The sequence below is a fragment of the Podarcis melisellensis genome (assembly GCF_964234715.1).
Source record: "Podarcis melisellensis genome assembly, chromosome: 11".
Classification (NCBI taxonomy): domain Eukaryota; kingdom Metazoa; phylum Chordata; class Lepidosauria; order Squamata; family Lacertidae; genus Podarcis; species Podarcis melisellensis.
Window position 1 is genome coordinate 40,161,312 of NC_138543.1, and position 18,606 is coordinate 40,179,917.

General features: G+C 47.8%; 1 long non-coding RNA gene across 5 annotated transcripts; it reads right to left on the minus strand.

The window, feature by feature from the left end:
- Positions 1-1,760: 1,760 nt before the first annotated feature.
- On the minus strand, positions 1,761-18,257 carry LOC309380229. 5 transcript variants are annotated; one of them, XR_014172742.1, is made up of 4 exons: positions 18,117-18,257; positions 15,193-15,276; positions 14,735-14,854; positions 1,761-1,791 (listed from the first exon to the last, which is right to left on the minus strand). It is a non-coding gene; the product is annotated as an uncharacterized lncRNA (long non-coding RNA). The 5 variants fall into 5 exon arrangements; XR_014172741.1 differs by lacking the exon at positions 14,735-14,854; XR_014172743.1 differs by lacking the exons at positions 1,761-1,791; positions 14,735-14,854 and adding an exon at positions 10,821-10,986.
- Positions 18,258-18,606: the final 349 nt, after the last annotated feature.

Sequence of the window (18,606 nt, forward strand, 5' to 3'; positions counted from 1 at the left end):
CCAGTTGCTGAGTTGTAACTTCCCATCAGCAAACTCTATTCTCTATGCTACCCGAATGATCAGAGGTAACAGTTTGCCCACTGCTGAGCTGTACTCTCTGATCAGCTCAGCAGTATAGAGAATGAGGCATCATAGGAAGGGCAGATTATAGCTCAGCAAAGGGCTCGCTGTGTTTCCAGGCTACAAGATGAGAAAGAGAGGCTCATTTCACCATGCCACATTATTATTATTATTATTATTATTATTATTATTATTATTATTATTATTTAAAATTGCAGACCACCCTTCACCCGAAGATCCCAGGGCAGTTCACAACAGAAAAATACAAAATGAGAATATAAAATACATAATAAAACAAAAACAAACCAATAACCGCCACCCTACATACACACATTTTAAAAAGCCATAGAACGTTAATCAGCCAAAGGCCTGGGTGTCTTCGCTTGGCGCCTAAAGGTATGCAATGAAGGTGCCAGGTGAGATTCCCTGGGGAGAGCATTCAATAGGCAGGGAGCCACCGCAGAGAAGGCCCGTTATCATGTTGTCACCCTCCAGACCTTAAGTGCAGGAGGCAGACGAAGAAAGGCGGCAGATGATGAGCACAGGGGAGAGAATGCTTGAGGCTCTGTGGTCCTGAGCCGTTTCAGGCATGGTGAGAAGCTTCTGTGACCTTTAGCCAAGGTCCATTTCCACTTAGCACAGAGTGTTAACTCCTTGAAACTCACAACATTCTAAAAGTCTTATGAGTCTGTTACCTGTTGTATTTTCTGCGGTCCCCCCCCCCCCGTGTGTCGAATGTGTTATGTACTGAAGTTCTCACCCTGGGCCAGTAGGGGGATACTGTAGATAGTTTTCACTCAGGTCCACATATGCAAATAAGCAATTGAAAGTGACGTTCAGTGATTGGATACCGTATTTTTCGCCCCATAGGACGCACCGCCCTATGGGACGCACCTAGTTTATTGGGGGGGAAATAAAGAAAAAAAATTATTTCCCCCCCCCCCAGGCACGGGGCTGGGGCGGGGGAAGCCCGAGCTTCCCCCTCCCTCAGCCCCCAGAACGGACCCCGGAAGGGCAGGCAGCTCTGCGCGACCCTTCGGAGGCCGGCGCGGCTTGGCGCCGGGCTCTGGAGGGTTGCGCAGAGCATCCTGAAGCCTGTATTTGCCCCATAGGATGCACCCACATTTCCCCTTCATTTTTGGAGGGGGAAAAGTGCGTCCTATAGGGCGAAAAATATGGTAGTTACAGAAAATTGTTACTGATTGTTGGAATTCTGCCTCGGTCAGAGGAATGTGCCCTTCTCAGCATAGGCACCGGCAGATATTCCTTGGCGAACTCCCCGCTGCTACACTGCTGATAAGCAGCCGAGGTCTCGGCGATTCTTCTCAGATGTGTGAGAGGAACACACCGTTCTTCCTCTCTCCCCTTTGGTGTCCCCCAGGGAGGGGAAAGAAGCAGACAGAAATCTATTTACATCTTTTATTCCTGTCTCTTATATCAGTACAGAGAAACATGTCTGCACTTAACAGCAGTAAGAATAAACTCCACCCATGTACTTCCAGTACGGGTCATATGACACACACACTGAGCTAACATCCGGTGCTCAGTACAGAATGGACTGCCCCTTTGTTCCCATGGCAACAGTCACAAACATCCTGTTTGGCTTTCCAGCCACAAGCAGCTGCCTTAGCTGACTGAGCTGCTAGAGCCTTTGCTTGCAGCAGCTTTGGTGCTTTATGGTAACACTGATGCCTTGTAGTTGAGCTCTATATAAGTAGGTTCTATTCTGGACTGTGAATAAACAAGAGCTCATTGAAGAACCACTGTGTCGTCTGATATGTTCACGCACAACTTAACAGAATGCTCTCCCCAGAGAGGCCCCATCATTACATGTTTTTAGGCCCCAGGTGAAAACATTCCTTTTTACCCAGGCCTTTGGCCATTAAGTAATCTTTGGCCTGCTAAATGTGTGAGGAGCAGGGATGGACTGTTATTGTGATTATTTTATTATTACGCTGTGTACAGGCAACCTCCCCACACCCCAATAATGTGCATTCAAAATATGTGTGATTGTGCCGAACCTGGAAGCGACCCGAAAATGTGACAAAAACATCACAAAAAGCGCTGTAACAGGACAGGGGCGGAACAGGGTGTTTGCAGGACTTTTCACTGGTGTTTCAAATATATGTGATTTTGCTTAAACACATGGTGTCTTGGAACATAATCCCTGCGTAAACTGGGAGTTATGTTTTTACTACAATACTGCATTTTTGTTCTTTGGACAAAGGGGGTATATAAATTGAATAAATAATAATAATATTACTGTATACCACTTTGGTAGCTTTCGGCTGTGGTTTATAAAGCTGCAAAATAATAACGACAGCTCTTTTCTTATCAGATATTCTACTCTTCTTTGTTCTCTGCTTCTGAGCCATTCAAATGCAGCTTTCTACGCATTATTTCTCATGTTTCCACCTGTGTCTTAACTATTAAACACAATTAGGGGACAACATTGTCTGCATTTCAGAACGTGGTGGAAGGCTGATCTATAATAGTCAGTCTGCATCTTTCATTAAGCGCTGCTCAGTCTTTCAAATAGGCTCAGGAAGATGTATAGGCCTCCTGGTTTTATGATTTTGCTGGTGTTTCAGTTTGCATTACTCTTCCATGCCCCCCCACCCCCCTTTTAAAAGCTTTGACGATTACTCTTTTGAGGAGTGGAAAAATCAATTGAGTTCCTTCAAGCTCCAGAGATTTTTCCCTGCCCTAAAAAACTCACTTTAATAAAAGGCATCTCCCAAGCTGCACTGCTGAAGAATCCAGAGTGAAAGATAGGAAGGGAAACCCATCCTTTTCAGGGGGTGATTATAAAACTGGAGCCTAATGCAGCAAAGAGGGAAGGAAAAAAGTCCCCAGGATTTCAACTAGAGGCATTAAACAGAAGGTTGGGGGGGGGGTGCAAATATATCACCGCCTGTCCCTGACTCATGGGAAATCTCCAATTGATTTTTTAAAAAATAAGGGCCAAAGTTAAGTGCTGCCTGAATGATTTCAATGGGAGCATTAAGCATGTGCTTAATTTACTCACATCGATACAAAAGGGACTTAAAAGTGATTAACCCTGCTTGGCTTAAAAGAGATCAATAGGTGGTTTGCCTAGCACTATATCTTCATAGGTGCTCTGGTCCTGCACTACTAGGAAATACGATGGAGGGGCTCACAGCATTAACACCCCAAGAGAGTCTTGCTTGTCCCATAGCCACAGACTTGGATTCCAGCAGAAGTCAGGCATGGTTCTGTCTCTCAGCTGCCCGGCCTGCAGCCTGTGTCTCGTAGCTCTCACATATCTCTACTCCGGCCTTTTGTCTTTCTAACTACCAGTGAGTTGAGGGAGGAGCCCCTACCCATTTGAAATCTGTCTCAGAGCCACTTCCTTTGTTACCTTAATGCCCGTGCTTAGAGAGTCCGTGCTTAGAGGGTCAAGAAGCTAGCCTGGCTGTTCCAGGAACTGAATGTGCTGGATGCAGGAATTAGAAGGGGGCTCAGGCATATAGCCTCCCCCCCAAAAAAAATTCACAGCAATAAAATGCACGGGGAGTTGCATTGTTGCAGGGAGTGCAGAAGTCTGCATTCCCTGCTTTAAAACAAAGCACAGCAAATGTGCATTCTTCAGTTGGTTGGACAGGCTTCAATGAAGATGTATATATATATACATATATATATATATCAAAAGGTTAATAAACTGGCATAGCTGGAGGTCTTGTGGCTGTTTTGTTGCTTTTTATTATTATTAAAGGGTTAGAATGGATCCCACATTTTCCCAAGGGTGAAATATTGCAATCAGAGCGTTTGAGAGAATGTGATAGCCCTGGGATAGATAGACTCCTTCACTTTGGGAGGACACCTAGACTCTGCAGAAACAAATGATTAACAGCTGCACAGCTGCTGTGTAAAAATCCAACCATCTGAATTTTGGAGAGCCCTGCTGTTTACAAATCAGGATGAGAATTATTATTTCAGCTGAGAATATATCAGAAGGTTTCTTGGATGTCTTTTTAAATGGTCTAATTTTAACAAGACATAACCAGTGTGATAATAGTGCTTAGTGTGTATATACTTTAGCACTTAAAATTGTTCACGCTTTAAAAAATTGGTTCACCTATATCATCTCTACAATCCTTTTAGGAACCTTGCAAGGTGCGTATGTGACCCGGCTTCTTCCCAACAGAAGCAGATAGAGGCTCTTACTTGTAAGTAACAAAGAGGTACAGATTTAGCAGCAGATTCAGTGCTCATGAGTCGCCATTGAGGAGTTCAAGAGCGTAACAAGACTTTCAGAACTGGATGGAAGCAATCAAGATGTCCCCACAAGTAGCTGGTGTTGGGATTTGCACAGTATTTGTTAGAACATGTATTTTACAAAGAATAAATTGTATTGGTCCCATCCACCCTGAAAACCTATGTAATGGAATGTAACATCTGCAAAATCTTGTGACTCCAATTAAGGTCACAGAAATGCCGAATCATTGTCTCGTCAGTTTGTTAACTCCCTTTTAAAGTGAGCATGTGTGTGTCTTAGGTAGAGATAGGAGGGGGTGGGAGATGGAGGTTGGCTGTTTCACTGTTGTTTTGCTCAGTGTGAAGACGCTGTGTCTGGAGGAGTTGGTGAGGACAGACAAGCTATAATTTAAGGGGCTGCTTCAAATGAGTTTTAGCAGCAAGAAGCAAGAAGACCCTCTCTTGGGCTCAAGAGAATGAAAAGCATTGCATTGGACTCGGTATATATGTAGGATACTTGTCAGGGAACTGACATCTAAAGCGCCGCAGGTGCAAAGGCTCCCTGAGGTTGAGAGAGCAGTAGCAGCGGAAGAGGGAACCAGTAGAGGGCGAGCAAGAACTCCAAGGGAAAGTGAGTCGGAGGGATGGCTCAGAGACGCTTCAAGCGAAACCAGTGGGGAGGTCTCAGGACCTCCTATAGGGACACCCACACCTCGACGGAAACTGTCACGCCGAGAGGCCAGACGACGTGTTTCCGTTAAGGAGCTTTTATGTTGGAAACGTTTCCGAAAGCAGCCACTTTCGGATTCTACTAGTGATTGACGCAGCCATGCTGGAGGGGCTCCGTCACAGGCAGAGGTTTGAAAACCTGATCAAACTCTGAGGGACTTGCATTTTACGCACAAGCAGCTCATCGTCCCATCACAGCAATCCGAAAGACACCGAAAGCCAGCTTGTGCAGAGAGAAGCATCATGAGCAACCCAGCCGGAACCGGGGGTGCAGGAGCAGCTGGAGGGGGTCCAAGCCTGGAAGAAAGGTACAGAGCGTTGGAGATCCAGTTGGCGCTGCAAACGGCGAGGCTTGAGGAGAGGAGGGCTCAGGATGCAGAAAAGGGAAAGGAGAAAACCACCCCGCTCGCCAGAAAGGTACCAGGATTGGTGCAGAAATTCGGGGGGGATCCCAGGAACTATCATGCCTTTAGAACAGAGATGCAATACGCTCTAAACTTGCAGTTTGATGACTTCCCCGACGAGGAATCGCGAGTGGCGTATGTGATTGGCCATCTCGAATCCGGGGCGAAAGATTGGGTTAGACCCCTGATGGCAGCGAATAATGAGATCTTAAAGGACACGAGGAAGTTTTTTCGTGCCATGGACCTGATGTTTTCCAGCGATATTGAGCAGGGGGTGGTGCGAAGGCAGTTAATGGCTTGCCAGCAAGGAAGCAGATCTGTCCGTGAGTACTGGACTGAATTTACTATGCTGATTCATAAATTGGGGTGGGACCTATCGGCGGAGCCCATCCAAATGCTTTTCGAAGAGGGGCTTTCTTCAACCGTCAAAGATGAGCTTTCCCGGGGGCCCAGGGCGGAGTCTATGGACCAATTAACCAAATCTGCGCTGGCCATAGGAGCGCGCCAGGAGGCGAGGGCTTTGGAAAGGCGGGAAGGGAAAGGAGACCGTTGGAGGGAGTTCCGCATTCCAGACATTCCAGAGCCATCTTTCCCGCCGGCAGAGCCGATGGAAGTTGGAACAGCGCGGGCGCGCGCAGTTTCAAATCCCAGTGAAGGGCGGAAGAAGGAGGGAAAGAGCGCCAAGAGATGTTATCTCTGCCAACAGCCAGGGCACTTTGCCAGAGTCTGCCCACAAAGAAAGGAATGGCAAGGGATGGCAGGAGCTGTTGGGGGAAAGGAAGAGGAAAGCAAGGAGCAAGTAAAAGCCAACGCCTGGCTGCCACCGTCGGGGCACAGCAGCCAGGCCAAAGAGCAATGAAAGTGCCCATGCCAGAACCTCCCAGACCTGCTTTAGTGATAGAGGTGTTACTAGAACTGCCAAATGGACACCCACTAAAGGTCAAGGCGCTTTTGGATTCAGGCAGCTCCTGTAATTTCATGAGTAAGGAGTTTGCAGCTGAGCACCAGATACAGACCATCCCTTTAAGTAACCCCTTGCAGGTGACTACGATTGACGGCAGAGAGCTGTTGGGGGGAGAAGTTAGCCAACAGACTGTCCCGATGATAATGAGAGTGGCAAGGCACACCGAACAGATAGCGTTTAATGTGGCCATCCTGGGAGGAGCGCCCATCATTTTGGGGATGAGCTGGCTGGCGCTACACGATCCGCTAGTGGGCTGGCATCAGAGGGTGGTCTCCTTTGGGTCAGCGCATTGCCTAGAACACTGCAAGGAGGGGAAGGTCTCGGGAGGAGACAGAGTCACCCTAGCGGGGATGGAAGTGATGGGCAAAGGGAAGGTGCCCCCGCAATACGCAGATCTGAGCAACGTATTCAGCGAAAGGGAAGCAGACAAACTGCCACCGCATAGACCCTTTGACTGTCAAATCAACCTACTCCCAGGGGCCCAACTCCCAGTAGGCAAGCTGTACGCCATGTCAGACAGGGAGATGCAGGAGCTGAGGGAGTTCATTGACAAAAACTTGAAGCGAGGTTTCATCAGAGAGTCCCGAGCGGTGGGGGGCAGCCCAGTGTTTTTTGTGGACAAAAAGAACACAGACAAACCGAGACTGGTGTGTGACTTTAGGGCCCTCAATGCAGTGTCGGAGCCCCTGGCTTTCCCTATGCCCCGAATTGACGACATTTTGACCAGAGTAAGGAAGGGAAAGATTTTTACAAAACTGGACCTGCGGGGGGCGTACAATCTGATACGCATAAGGAAGGGAGATGAATGGAAGACCACCATGTTTACCCCTTTGGGAGCCTTTGAATACCTCGTTATGCCCTTCGGTCTACAAGGGGGCTCCGCCTGTTTTCAAGCTTTTATAAACCACGTTCTGGGACCTTTGCTCTACAAGAACTGTGTGGCCTTTTTAGACGACGTGTTGGTGTATTCGGAAGATGAGGAACAGCATGTGAGGGACGTTCGAGAAGTGTTGGGCAGGCTGCAAGCCAACCAGCTGTGGGTGAAACTGGAGAAGTGCCAGTTTCATACCAAGGAGGTGGAATTCCTGGGGTACCGCTTGTCAGACAAGGGATTGGCCATGGATCCAGGCAAGGTTCAAGCGGTACTGGAATGGAAGACACCGAAGACCAAGAAGGACGTGCAAAGATTCTTGGGGTTTGGGAACTTTTATCGGAAGTTCATCAAGAACTTTGCCCACTTGACGGCGCCCATCACCGACTGCCTCAGCAGCAAGAAGAAATTTGTTTGGACGGTGGAGGCGGATCGAGCCTTTGAAGAACTGAAAAGGGCTTTCGCCTTGGAAGAACAACTTCTGCATGTGGATTTACAAAAACCCATGAGAGTGGAAACAGATGCATCCGACCGGGCTATAGGGGCGGTCCTTCTTCAACCGGGGAGGAGTGCGTCGGAGTGGAGACCGTGTGCATTCTTCTCGCGGAAACTGAATAAGTCCGAGAGGAATTACACGGTGTATGACAGGGAACTACTTGCCATTCACGAAGCATTCCGGAGGTGGAGATATTTATTAATTGGGGCACAACACAAGGTGCAAGTGTGCACCGACCACAAAAATTTAGAGTATTGGAGAACAGCTCGAGTGCTCAACCAACGACAAGTGAGATGGGCACAGGAATTCTCCAAATTTAACTTTGAGATTTGTTATGTGCCAGGCCCAGAAAACGTCAGGGCGGATGCGCTCTCACGCAAACCAGAATATTGGGAAGGGGAGGAGGTGATCGAAGAGAGACATGTCATCCCGGAGGACCGCTGGGTGTGTGGGGCGGCGCTGGTGGGGCAACGGGAACTGGTGGAGGAAACGGAAAATGATGAATATGCCCAGGATAAGCTCAGAGGTCTCAGGGGGGAGGGCGAGAGCCCCGGAGGTTTTGAGGAAAGAAATGGGGCATTGTATTACAAAGGGGCACTGTATATACCCGAAGGTGAATTGAGGGGGAGAGTACTCAAGCAGTTGCATGATAGCCCCACGGCGGGACATTTTGGGCAACACAAAACCATGTGGTTGGTTACCAGGGAATTTTGGTGGCCTAAGGTGAGGGAAGATGTAAGGGAGTATGTAAGAGGGTGTGACCAATGTCAGCGAGCCAAAGGGGAAAGAAGGGCGCCGGCAGGGTTATTAGAACCTTTACCCACACCAGAACGGCCTTGGGAAGCGATATCAATAGATTTTATGACGGATCTGCCAAGGTCCAAGGGGAAAACAGCCATCATGGTAGTAGTAGACCTGTTAACTAAGATGTGCCATTTTGTAGCATGCTCACATGCAGTCACAGCGGAAGAAACGGCGAAGTTGTTTGTGGAACATATCTTTAGGTTGCACGGGGCTCCCTCGAGGGTGATCTCAGATCGAGGCAAACAATTTACTTCCAGGTTCTGGAGGAAGCTCATGAGCTTGCTACACGTGGAAGTTAATTTTTCAACTGCCCGGCACCCTGAAACCAACGGGCAGGCGGAAAGGGCAAATGGCATTCTTCAACAATATCTTAGGTGTTATGTCAATGACAGAGAGAACGATTGGGTCGAAAAGTTGGCGTTGGCAGAATTTGCCTACAATAATGCGGAGAATGTGTCCACAGGGATGAGTCCCTTTTTGGCTAATTACGGGTGTCACCCCAGGGCATTTCCAGGGGAAGGAGGGGAGAGATGGAGCGTTCCAGCGGCTGAACATTTTGTAGAAGAGATGGAAGCCATCCATCAGCAGCTCCAGCTCAACTTAGAAAGGGCCAAGGCACAATATAAGAAGCAGGCAGACAAGAACAGAAGGGAAGGTGAAACCATAAGGGTGGGGGATCAAGTGTGGTTGTCAACCCAAGGGTTGCCGTTCAAAGGGGGTTGTAAGAAACTGAGGCCCAGAAGATTGGGACCCTTTGAGGTGATTCAGCAGGTCAACCCGGTAGCTTTCAAACTCCGATTACCCAACCACATGAAATTGCACCCAGTGTTCCACAGGTCGTTACTGTCACCATACAGGGGGGGACGTGAAGGGGAGCACGTCAGGGGACCAGCCTTGGAAGAGAGGGAACGCCACAACCATGTAGCGGAAATCCTCGATTCCAGGTGGAAGGGTAATCAGGTGGAGTATTTGGTGGCGTGGGAAGGGGAACCGGAGTCAGAAAACACCTGGGTAAGTGCAGAGGAAGTCAATGACGAGGTTTTAACAGAAACGTTCCACCAAAGGTTCCCGAGGAAACCTCAGCCTATAGCAAGGTTTAGGAGGGAGTATTTCGGCACCACCGATGAGGAAGAGGAAATGGAAGGGTTCGCGGAGTCGGAGTTGGAAGATGGAGTGGACTCTGATGACGAAGAGTACCTAGAGAGTAGGAACAGCAACAAGTGGAAGGAAGTGTTCGCGACGTCGGAAGATGAGGGAGGTTCTTTCAGGGGTTTTACCTCCTCACCGCCAGTAGGAGAGGAGACGGGAGGGGGTGAAGGGGGCCCTGGAGGGGAGGTGGATGTCAGGGAACTGACATCTAAAGCGCCGCAGGTGCAAAGGCTCCCTGAGGTTGAGAGAGCAGTAGCAGCGGAAGAGGGAACCAGTAGAGGGCGAGCAAGAACTCCAAGGGAAAGTGAGTCGGAGGGATGGCTCAGAGACGCTTCAAGCGAAACCAGTGGGGAGGTCTCAGGACCTCCTATAGGGACACCCACACCTCGACGGAAACTGTCACGCCGAGAGGCCAGACGACGTGTTTCCGTTAAGGAGCTTTTATGTTGGAAACGTTTCCGAAAGCAGCCACTTTCGGATTCTACTAGTGATTGACGCAGCCATGCTGGAGGGGCTCCGTCACAGGCAGAGGTTTGAAAACCTGATCAAACTCTGAGGGACTTGCATTTTACGCGCAAGCAGCTCATCGTCCCATCACAATACTACTTGTAATAGTTGGCATTCTGCAATCAAAGAGTCATCTTCAAAGTCTTGTGTGTGGAGTCTACTTCTTCCCTAGGGTTTCGAGGGTGAAAGCGCTGCATGACTCCGGAAAACAGCCAACAGCTGAAATGTAAGGAGGCACCACCGCAGGTGACAAACGGCCAAGCCCTGAAGGCTGTGATGCTACACAACAATAGTTGAAAGAGGGCACATATTAAGCTGCTTTTTGCCTGATTAGGAACCCAGGAAGCTGCCTTACTTGAGTCAGACTGTTGGTCCATCTAGCCAGTATTGTTTACACTGACTGGCAGCAGTTCTCCAGGATTTTAGAGGGACATCTCTCCCAGCCCTACCTGGAGTTGCCAGGGATTGAACCTTCTGCAAGCCAACCAGCTGCTTGGCCACTGAGCTATGGCCCTCTGCCTAACTCAGCCAGATACTGATTTTCATCTGTACCTCTAAAATGACCCCACCTTTTCTGATCCAGTAGGAGTTGCCATTAATAGCATCTTTAGTCTGGAATTCTAAGTACACTGAGTAAAAGTATATTTATCTAAATTGAGGTTGTTTCTAAGCAAACACATGAGTGGACTGCGGGTGTATGGTTGTAAAATCTTCACTGCTTACTCAATTGATATGAAAATTGTGGAAGAAACCAGCTTTTGCTTCTCTCGTCCACTGCATTTGCCTGGGATGGCAAAAAAAATATGAAGTTATTACTGATTATTTTCAAAAGTAAAGAAATCATTGATAAGCCCCTCTGCTTTCTTTATAGGCTCCAGTCTACTTTAATGGGCCTTGTCCTAGGGGGAAAAATACTTTCAATGCAGGTTCTGCCATTCTCTTCATTTTCACTTGCCTCTATTCTTAATGTTCAATGCGATAAGGAAATTATCTCCCATTTTTCACAGACATGGCAAACTAGCAGATGGCTGTTTCTTTAACCCTCCCCAGCCCAGTCAAATTGCAAGCAAGGCCAAGGCGACGGAGCATCTGTTGCAGCAGATAAATTCTTTTCATTTAACTGGCTATTCAGGCATCTTTCCAAAGTGCCCTGACACCATCTCCTTGCTGTGCACTTGGCTACTTTATGAATGTTCCCAAAGGAACGTAATGATGTGCAGACACAATGGTCCACCTTTGGAACTGAGGCAAGATCCTGAGCTCCTTGCTGGGTCTCATGCTATGACATCTGTCACTCATGTGTCTCCCTGAAGCCTTTGCAGTTCATTCGCTGAAGCTTATCCCTTCTAGCAATTTTTCATTTTCACTGCAGTGTTCTGAACAACATGGATTATGCTAACAAAAACTAAAAGGGGAGAGCTTAAATGTTCCCCCATGCAACAAAATGTGGGGCAGTATTCTGGTTGCATGGTTTTCTAGGTTTAACAGGGTTGCAGATTGATTCACCCCCAAGCAATTAACAGGGAAATTAAGCACTGAACAGTGTGTGGAAGAGGTCTAACTTGGGTAAGTCATTACACAATATTACCACCATCTGACAAATTGGAATATTATGGATGAATTTTGCAGCATCCTTGGGAATGTAGATTAATGTGCAGGTGGTAAAATGTACTGCCTAGTGAATAGCGCTCCTTGGAGAAAAGGAAGACTGAATATAATCGCGATAAAAATAAATAAAATTAAGTAACTGAATGTAGCCATTTCTGCTAGAGCTGTGCAAGCAACTCTCAATTTGGCAATGCAGACTGGGCTTTGATCAGGGCCAGACCAACCTATCCTGAACCTGGCCCCTGAACTAAATTGGGGACCTTGCACAGCCCTAATGTTTAATTAGGAATTTAAAGCCTAATTAAACATTGCAAGAGTGGTGATGAGAGGCAGCAAAGAAGTACAGGCGAGAATACAGGTGAGAATCTCTGTCTGCGTAGTCTCCTCCTCCTCTCTCTTACTGCCCCTCCTTTTGACAGCCCTGAATTGCACAGGGTGGGCCCAACCCGAGGTGATCTGCTGCTGCCTCGACACACTCTGGACCAACTCCAAATTGACCTGATTTGGTTCAGGATCAAGGATTTGGCTCAGGCCAGGTGTACAGCTCTTAAACTTCTGACGCCTTCTTTTGGGGCTCAGGAATGTTTTGTATTAAAACATAATTACAAAACTGCATAAATACAAATTGAAAATATCAGGCAGCGTGAACCTTTAAAAAAATCAAATGGCAATATATTTGGAGTGAGGTACGGATGGAACAGTTCAATTTAAATACAGTGTAGTACAGCAGGCTGAAGAGATAGCATTATGTGAGTCGGCCGCCAGGGGGAGCTACAAGACAGCTTATTGATAAATGTACCTGAAACCAACTGTTCTGAACAAGGAAAGCAAGGGTGGTTGCCTTGAATAAGGGCTCCTCCACACTTCTCTTCTCCCGTGCCTAGAAAGCATGGGTGTGAGTGGTTTTCCGCTTGGCCCACATTTTCTAGGCATCAGTCTGAGCGATTTCCCCCTTGTCTAATAAAAGGTGTAATTTCATTCTCCGTTTATTTCCAACTTTTCACTGTATAGGCACCCTCTTCTCAAAATAACAGGGGCAATGCTAACATATCTGAACCACAGGAGGCTAGGAAAGTGCTTATCTGAGCGGAAGGAAGGAAGGAAGGAAGGAAGGAAGGAAGGAAGGAAGGAAGGAAGGAAGGAACTTTTCAGAAAAAGTGTCGGAAAATTCTTTCCCCAAGGAGCAACTTCCCAGCTGTATGAGAGCTCCAGAAAGATGTGCTCAAGAGATAGTAGAACTGGCCAAAGTTGTGTCCACCTGCGGAAGAGCTGAATACAAAGGCCTCATGAGTAAAGGAACAGAACACACAGGATTAGGTGGCACAGAAAATGTGGGAAGAAGCTTTTGGTGCCAGAGCCGAGAACAGAACATTGAGGAACTTGCTCAACATCACTTAGAATGGATTAGTTCAGGGGTCAGCAAACTTTTTCAGCAGGGGGCTGGTCTACTGTCCCTCAGACCTTGTGGGGGGCCGGACTATATTTTTGTGTGGAAATGATGCAAGAGCACCATGAGCCCCAGTGGCTGCTTACCTGCTTCTTGTGAGCAGCAGGGGTTGGCGCGGGATGATGAGTGGCGCGCGAAAGGGCTCCAGAGAGGGGCTGCTTAAAATGACGGCTGCTCGAGCACTGCTGCTGCTGGCAGCAACAAAGCCCAGCCCCCTTCCTCCTCTAGGCAGGGCAGGGAGAAGATAGGAGGAGGGAGGGAGGGAGCAGGCGCCGCCGCCGTGTGAGGGAGAGGGAGGGAGAGGGAAAGAACGTGCGTGCTGGCAATCCATGCGGCAATTCCCGGACCGTCCACGGGCCAGATCCAGAAGGCAATTGGGCCTGATCCAGCTCGTGGGCCTTACTTTGCCTACCCATGGATTAGTTACCCCTTAATATGTGTTAAGCACCTTCTTGCATCTCTAAGCTGGGCAGCAGGCTGTGTTCTACTTCCATGTCAGAGGCAGAAATGCCACTGTATACACCTTGCTAGAAAACATAGAAGAGGAGACTGCCCATAGGTATCTGTTTGGCCACTTTGGTAACAGCATACTTGTCTAAATAGGCCACTGGCCTGATCCAGAAGGCTCTTCTTCTGCCCCCCTGATTTTAGTCCTTTCTTTCTTTCTTTCTTTCTTTCTTTCTTTCTTTCTTTCTTTCTTTCTTTCTTTCTTTCTTTCTTTCTTTCTCTCTCTTTCGTTATAGTTTGAACATTGTGGGACATATGATTTGTTACTTATTTGCTTAGGATTGGCAATCTTAAAACACTCGATGCATGAGGATTGTGCGTTCTTAACTTCAGGATTCTCCTTTCTCGTTTCACTTAATGATTTTCCCCCTATGGTGGCATTAGCCGGAAATAGAGATCACCTTCTTGTAAACTGCCGCAGTGGGTGAATGGGTCCATTGGAATGGATGGGTATGTAACTTTCAACACACCACTGTACATTCTGGAAATTCACCCATGTGCATTATATATGCTCCAGTACATCAGTCTAAGGACATATGCAAAAATGCCTTCCAGTGTGATTAAAAATTACATGGCACAACAGCATATATGTATCTCCTAGCTAACATGTTTCCGTTCTAACTTCCAGCCAGCCATGCCCTCTCCCGGAACACTCCATTACACTTCCTCCTTTTCTCTACCCCGCCCCTTTTAACCAATTGACACCCAACATCTCATGTCCTCATTGGCTGTTTAGTTGTGCAAGCAAGGAGGAGGCTGCATCCTTAGGCTTTATTTTTTTAAAAAAAGATTTTTGTACTTCTGAAAATCCAGGGGTTTCCCCAAACAAGTAAATTAGCCATCAGCACTCACTGGCTCAGTGCACTGTTAGAGGATATTCTGATAAGAGGGAGATACTATGCAATGTTTGGCTGATATCAGTGAAAAGACATTTAACACTTTCTGTGTTTAAAATGTACAGGCAACTCACCTTACATGGTGGTTACGTTCTAGGAGTAGCACATACAGGCAAAATTATTCATAGCCAAAACAAATTGGGTTCAATGGTGGGTGGGATTGCCAAAGTCATTTTTTCCTGGGTGCTCACCTGCTTTAAACAATTTTAAAAATATTTTTTGATGCTGATGTAAAGCTGAAGACACACGTTAAATGTGTGTAAGTTGCAAGTTACTGTACCTCTCTTCATTTAAACAAACTTTTATCTAGCACTTGAATATTCAACACACATGTGAAGATAAGCCAAACTGATCACACTGAACATATTTCTAAGGAAATCTTAGTAGAACGGCCATATCAGCCATATAAAGTTTGCTGCTGCGTCTTGGAGCTAATTTGCATGATGCAGAAGGAATAAGCCTCATTGCTTTCACCCCAGTCCTGCTTGTAGGGAACTTGACATGGGGCCAAGATTAGGCAAACCGCACTTACCTTTTTGATCTGCCGATTCTGGTAGCTCAGCTCTGGAACTTACAGGGATCACTGTGTATTTGGCAAGAAGGATCACATACATCTCTGTTGACATCACAAAGAAAGAGGTATTAGTAATGTCATCATCATTCGTGATGGCCCAATTCTGGAATTCTGAATGGAGTTCACGTCTCTAGTACATGACTCTCATCTTGTAACTCTGAAAACCCAGGGTTTCCCTCATGGGTGTAGAATTCCCAGAGGAAAAGGGATTGATTGTTAAACCAGTCTGAGAACTGTAGCTCTGGAAGGAGAGCAGGGGTTTCCAAACAAACTCTCAGCAACCAACCACAGAACCCAGGATTCTTTTAGGGAAGTCATGCCTATATAAAGCAGCATGATACTGCTTAAAATTTTTAATGCAGGCTGATTCCCATCGATGTAGTTTAAGCTAAGAGATCAGCCACATACATGTGTTACTTGTGTGCAGGGCCCTCTCATGCATTGCATCCACACCACTGGCCATGCCTCCAACCAATGATGTGTCCCTGGACTAGCCCTTTCACATGTTAAGCATGGAGGTGTGTCTGCAATGGAAACTCTATGCACATGAGCAGGGCTAGCCTAAGGACGCAATATCAGGGCCAGCAGTTTCTGCCACAACACATGAAGGGGCCAAGATCAGCCACTGAAATTCATGTCTAAGTCAGAATTGGAACTTGATCAAGTCGCAGAATCATAGAATTGCAGAATTTGGAAGGGACCACAAGGGCACAACCCTCTCCAGTCCCAGCCGAACTTCTGCCTCTTCCTTCCTCCTCCCATAACCACTGTCTCTTTGTCCAAAAGTCTGGCAGCTATTGCTCCTTATCTCAGCGCATATGTATACCCCAACAGATACCCTGGTGCATCACCACTAAAGCACGTTCTGCACGCCACATGAGTTGGGTTGCCAAGTTCCCATGAGAAGTGAGAACTCCCAATTTGAGTACTTCATTAATTGAGCAATGCCGATTTACATAATTCAGGTGTGCAAGCTGGGTTTCCACCTGCTTGGACCAAAGATTAAAAATAAACTTCCATGTTGCCTAGTCATCCAACCTACAGTGTCGGTGGCTGGGAAGCAAGGGCAAGGGTTGGGTTTTATTTTTTTTTCACATGTAGATCCTTACAAGATCGAGGGCAAATAAGTAGCAATTATCATGCCACAGTTGGTAATTTGGCCTCTTGGCTTTGCCAGGACATTAGATCATATCATCCAGTTTCCCAGGACGCTGCTGCCCTGAGTAGCATGTGTACTAAACAGCACATGCCGCTAGAGGTCACTGCCGGTTTCTTCCAAACCTGAAAGAAGCGCTGGCTTCATCCCAGATCTGCAGCAGGTAACCCACTTAGCAACAGCTAGATCTTTAAGCTCGGGGACTGCTGATTGGCAGAGCTTCTGCAGCCAAGAGAATGAGACCAGGAGATCTGTCAGTAAGACACAAGACAGAGACAGAGCGCAGAAGGTGATTCTGCTGCACTTGGTCTCTATTAAGCCGCTGCTTTGCCAGGCTGAACCCCTGCTATTGTTTCACCCCCCTGCAGTTTAAGCCCCGTCCCCAGTGACATCCAGTTATATTACCAAGTCCTGAGGAGATGGCTGATTTTGCATGGGGCAATTTTAATAGAAGAACTGTGAGCTGTCTGATTCCAAAGAGAAAAAGGACGCTCTTTTTAAAGGAAAGGGCTGAATTTGCTGGGTGTGGGGGGGGGGGCGGGTTACATCTCTCTTAGCATGTGGCATTTCCAGCCGTCACCTCCAGTTTCATGCTTGAAGGGAAATGTGAATATTCCACTTTTGATTTATTTTTTTTAACTGCCTTTTCGGTGCCACTGCCAATGTCCTTCCTTGTCATCATAGAAGAGGGAGGCAGTGCCTGGTCCAAGAGGAAGGACCACCAGGCTGGGTTTGTCCTTGAATGACCTTGGCTTGATTAGCGTAGGACATGGATACCACGCTGCTCTTCTCCGTATCCCAAATCGCAATCAGTGCTGCAAGGCTCAGGCACGTTAATTTGGGCCTCGTAAGCCTGGCATGTGTTCACCACATGGGCTGTTCATCAGAAAGCCAGATGGAGAGAAAATGAGGGAAGCAAATGAAGGCATCTCGTCTCTCTCTCTAGGCACCTGGGATGTTAATCCTGGAGTTTATCCCTCGGTAATTGTTGCCCTTCCTTGGTGTGATGAAGGGCACCTTCAGTACTCAAACAAGCTCCTGGCCTGCACAGAGTGTATCTTGGCTTAACATCCACACTGTCCATTGAAGACTAGGGACACCATGTGTGCCCTACTCCCATTAAACGTGTATGCAAGGAGGCCCATTTTAATGGGTTGGCTCACGGACAGGTATCGTTTGAAGGAAGGAATGACATATATACATAAGGTCAATGGCGCAATCAGGGCCAGGAGTCCAGGGTCTCCCATTCAGTAGAGACGAGGAAGAAGGGGAGAGCAGGACTGGCTTAACACATTCACCAACCTGGTACCTTCCACTTGATTTGGACTACAATTCCCATAAGCCCCAGCCACTGTCGCACTCAGGTCCCACTTGCTGGCATAGCTGTCGACTTTTACCTTTTCTTGCGAGGAATCCTATCTGGAATAAGGGAATTTCCCTTTAAAAAGGGAACGTTGACAGCTATGCTTGCTGGTTTCCCACAGGTGTCTGGTTGGCCACCCACATGTAGCTGGGTTATACAGCTGCTACCAGGGCTATTCTTGTGTTTCTTTGGGAGTTGTATTCTAAAACAAGTGAAGGGAGAAATTGCAAGGAAAGCTAATGAGAGAGAGAGAGAGAGAGAGAGAGAGAGAGAGAGAGAGAGAGAGAGAGAGAGAGGCAGGCTGTGGGGCGGGGCTCAGGGTAATCCCTCCCCTACCCCTGTTGAAACGTCACTCAAACCTACCTAAGCCATTGTTCCATATAGGGAACTGATGAATTCTCCCCACGGGCCTTGAGGCGGCTTGCAGGGGTCATGGCAGGCAAGGTGCCGGCTTGGACTTTTGCTAAGCAGCTTTTCAAAGGAAAAAAGGGACCAGGGGCCGTTGTGGCTGGGGGTCCCCATTTCTCTATCCGGTGGCTGCGTTGTCATTTGCCGGGCCAACGTTAAAGGGTTATACAGGAGCTGGCCGGCCTTGTTGCGGCTGGGTTGTACTGTGGCTCACCGACCGCAGTGAAAACCTGGAGTCTTTCCTCTGAAAGAGGTCCGGCGGCGTGGCTTACTCCTAAGGAATCGCGCGTTGACTGGGAAGGGGCGTCGTTCGAGGTTGCAATTACGCGGAGGCCTCTTTCCCCCAGGGGCGTGTCGCTTTGAAGGCTCCAGCGGGCGCGCGTTCCCAAGTGCTGCTTAACGCGCGTCGCGGCCAGCGTTCCATCGGGTCTCCCGCGCGGCCAGC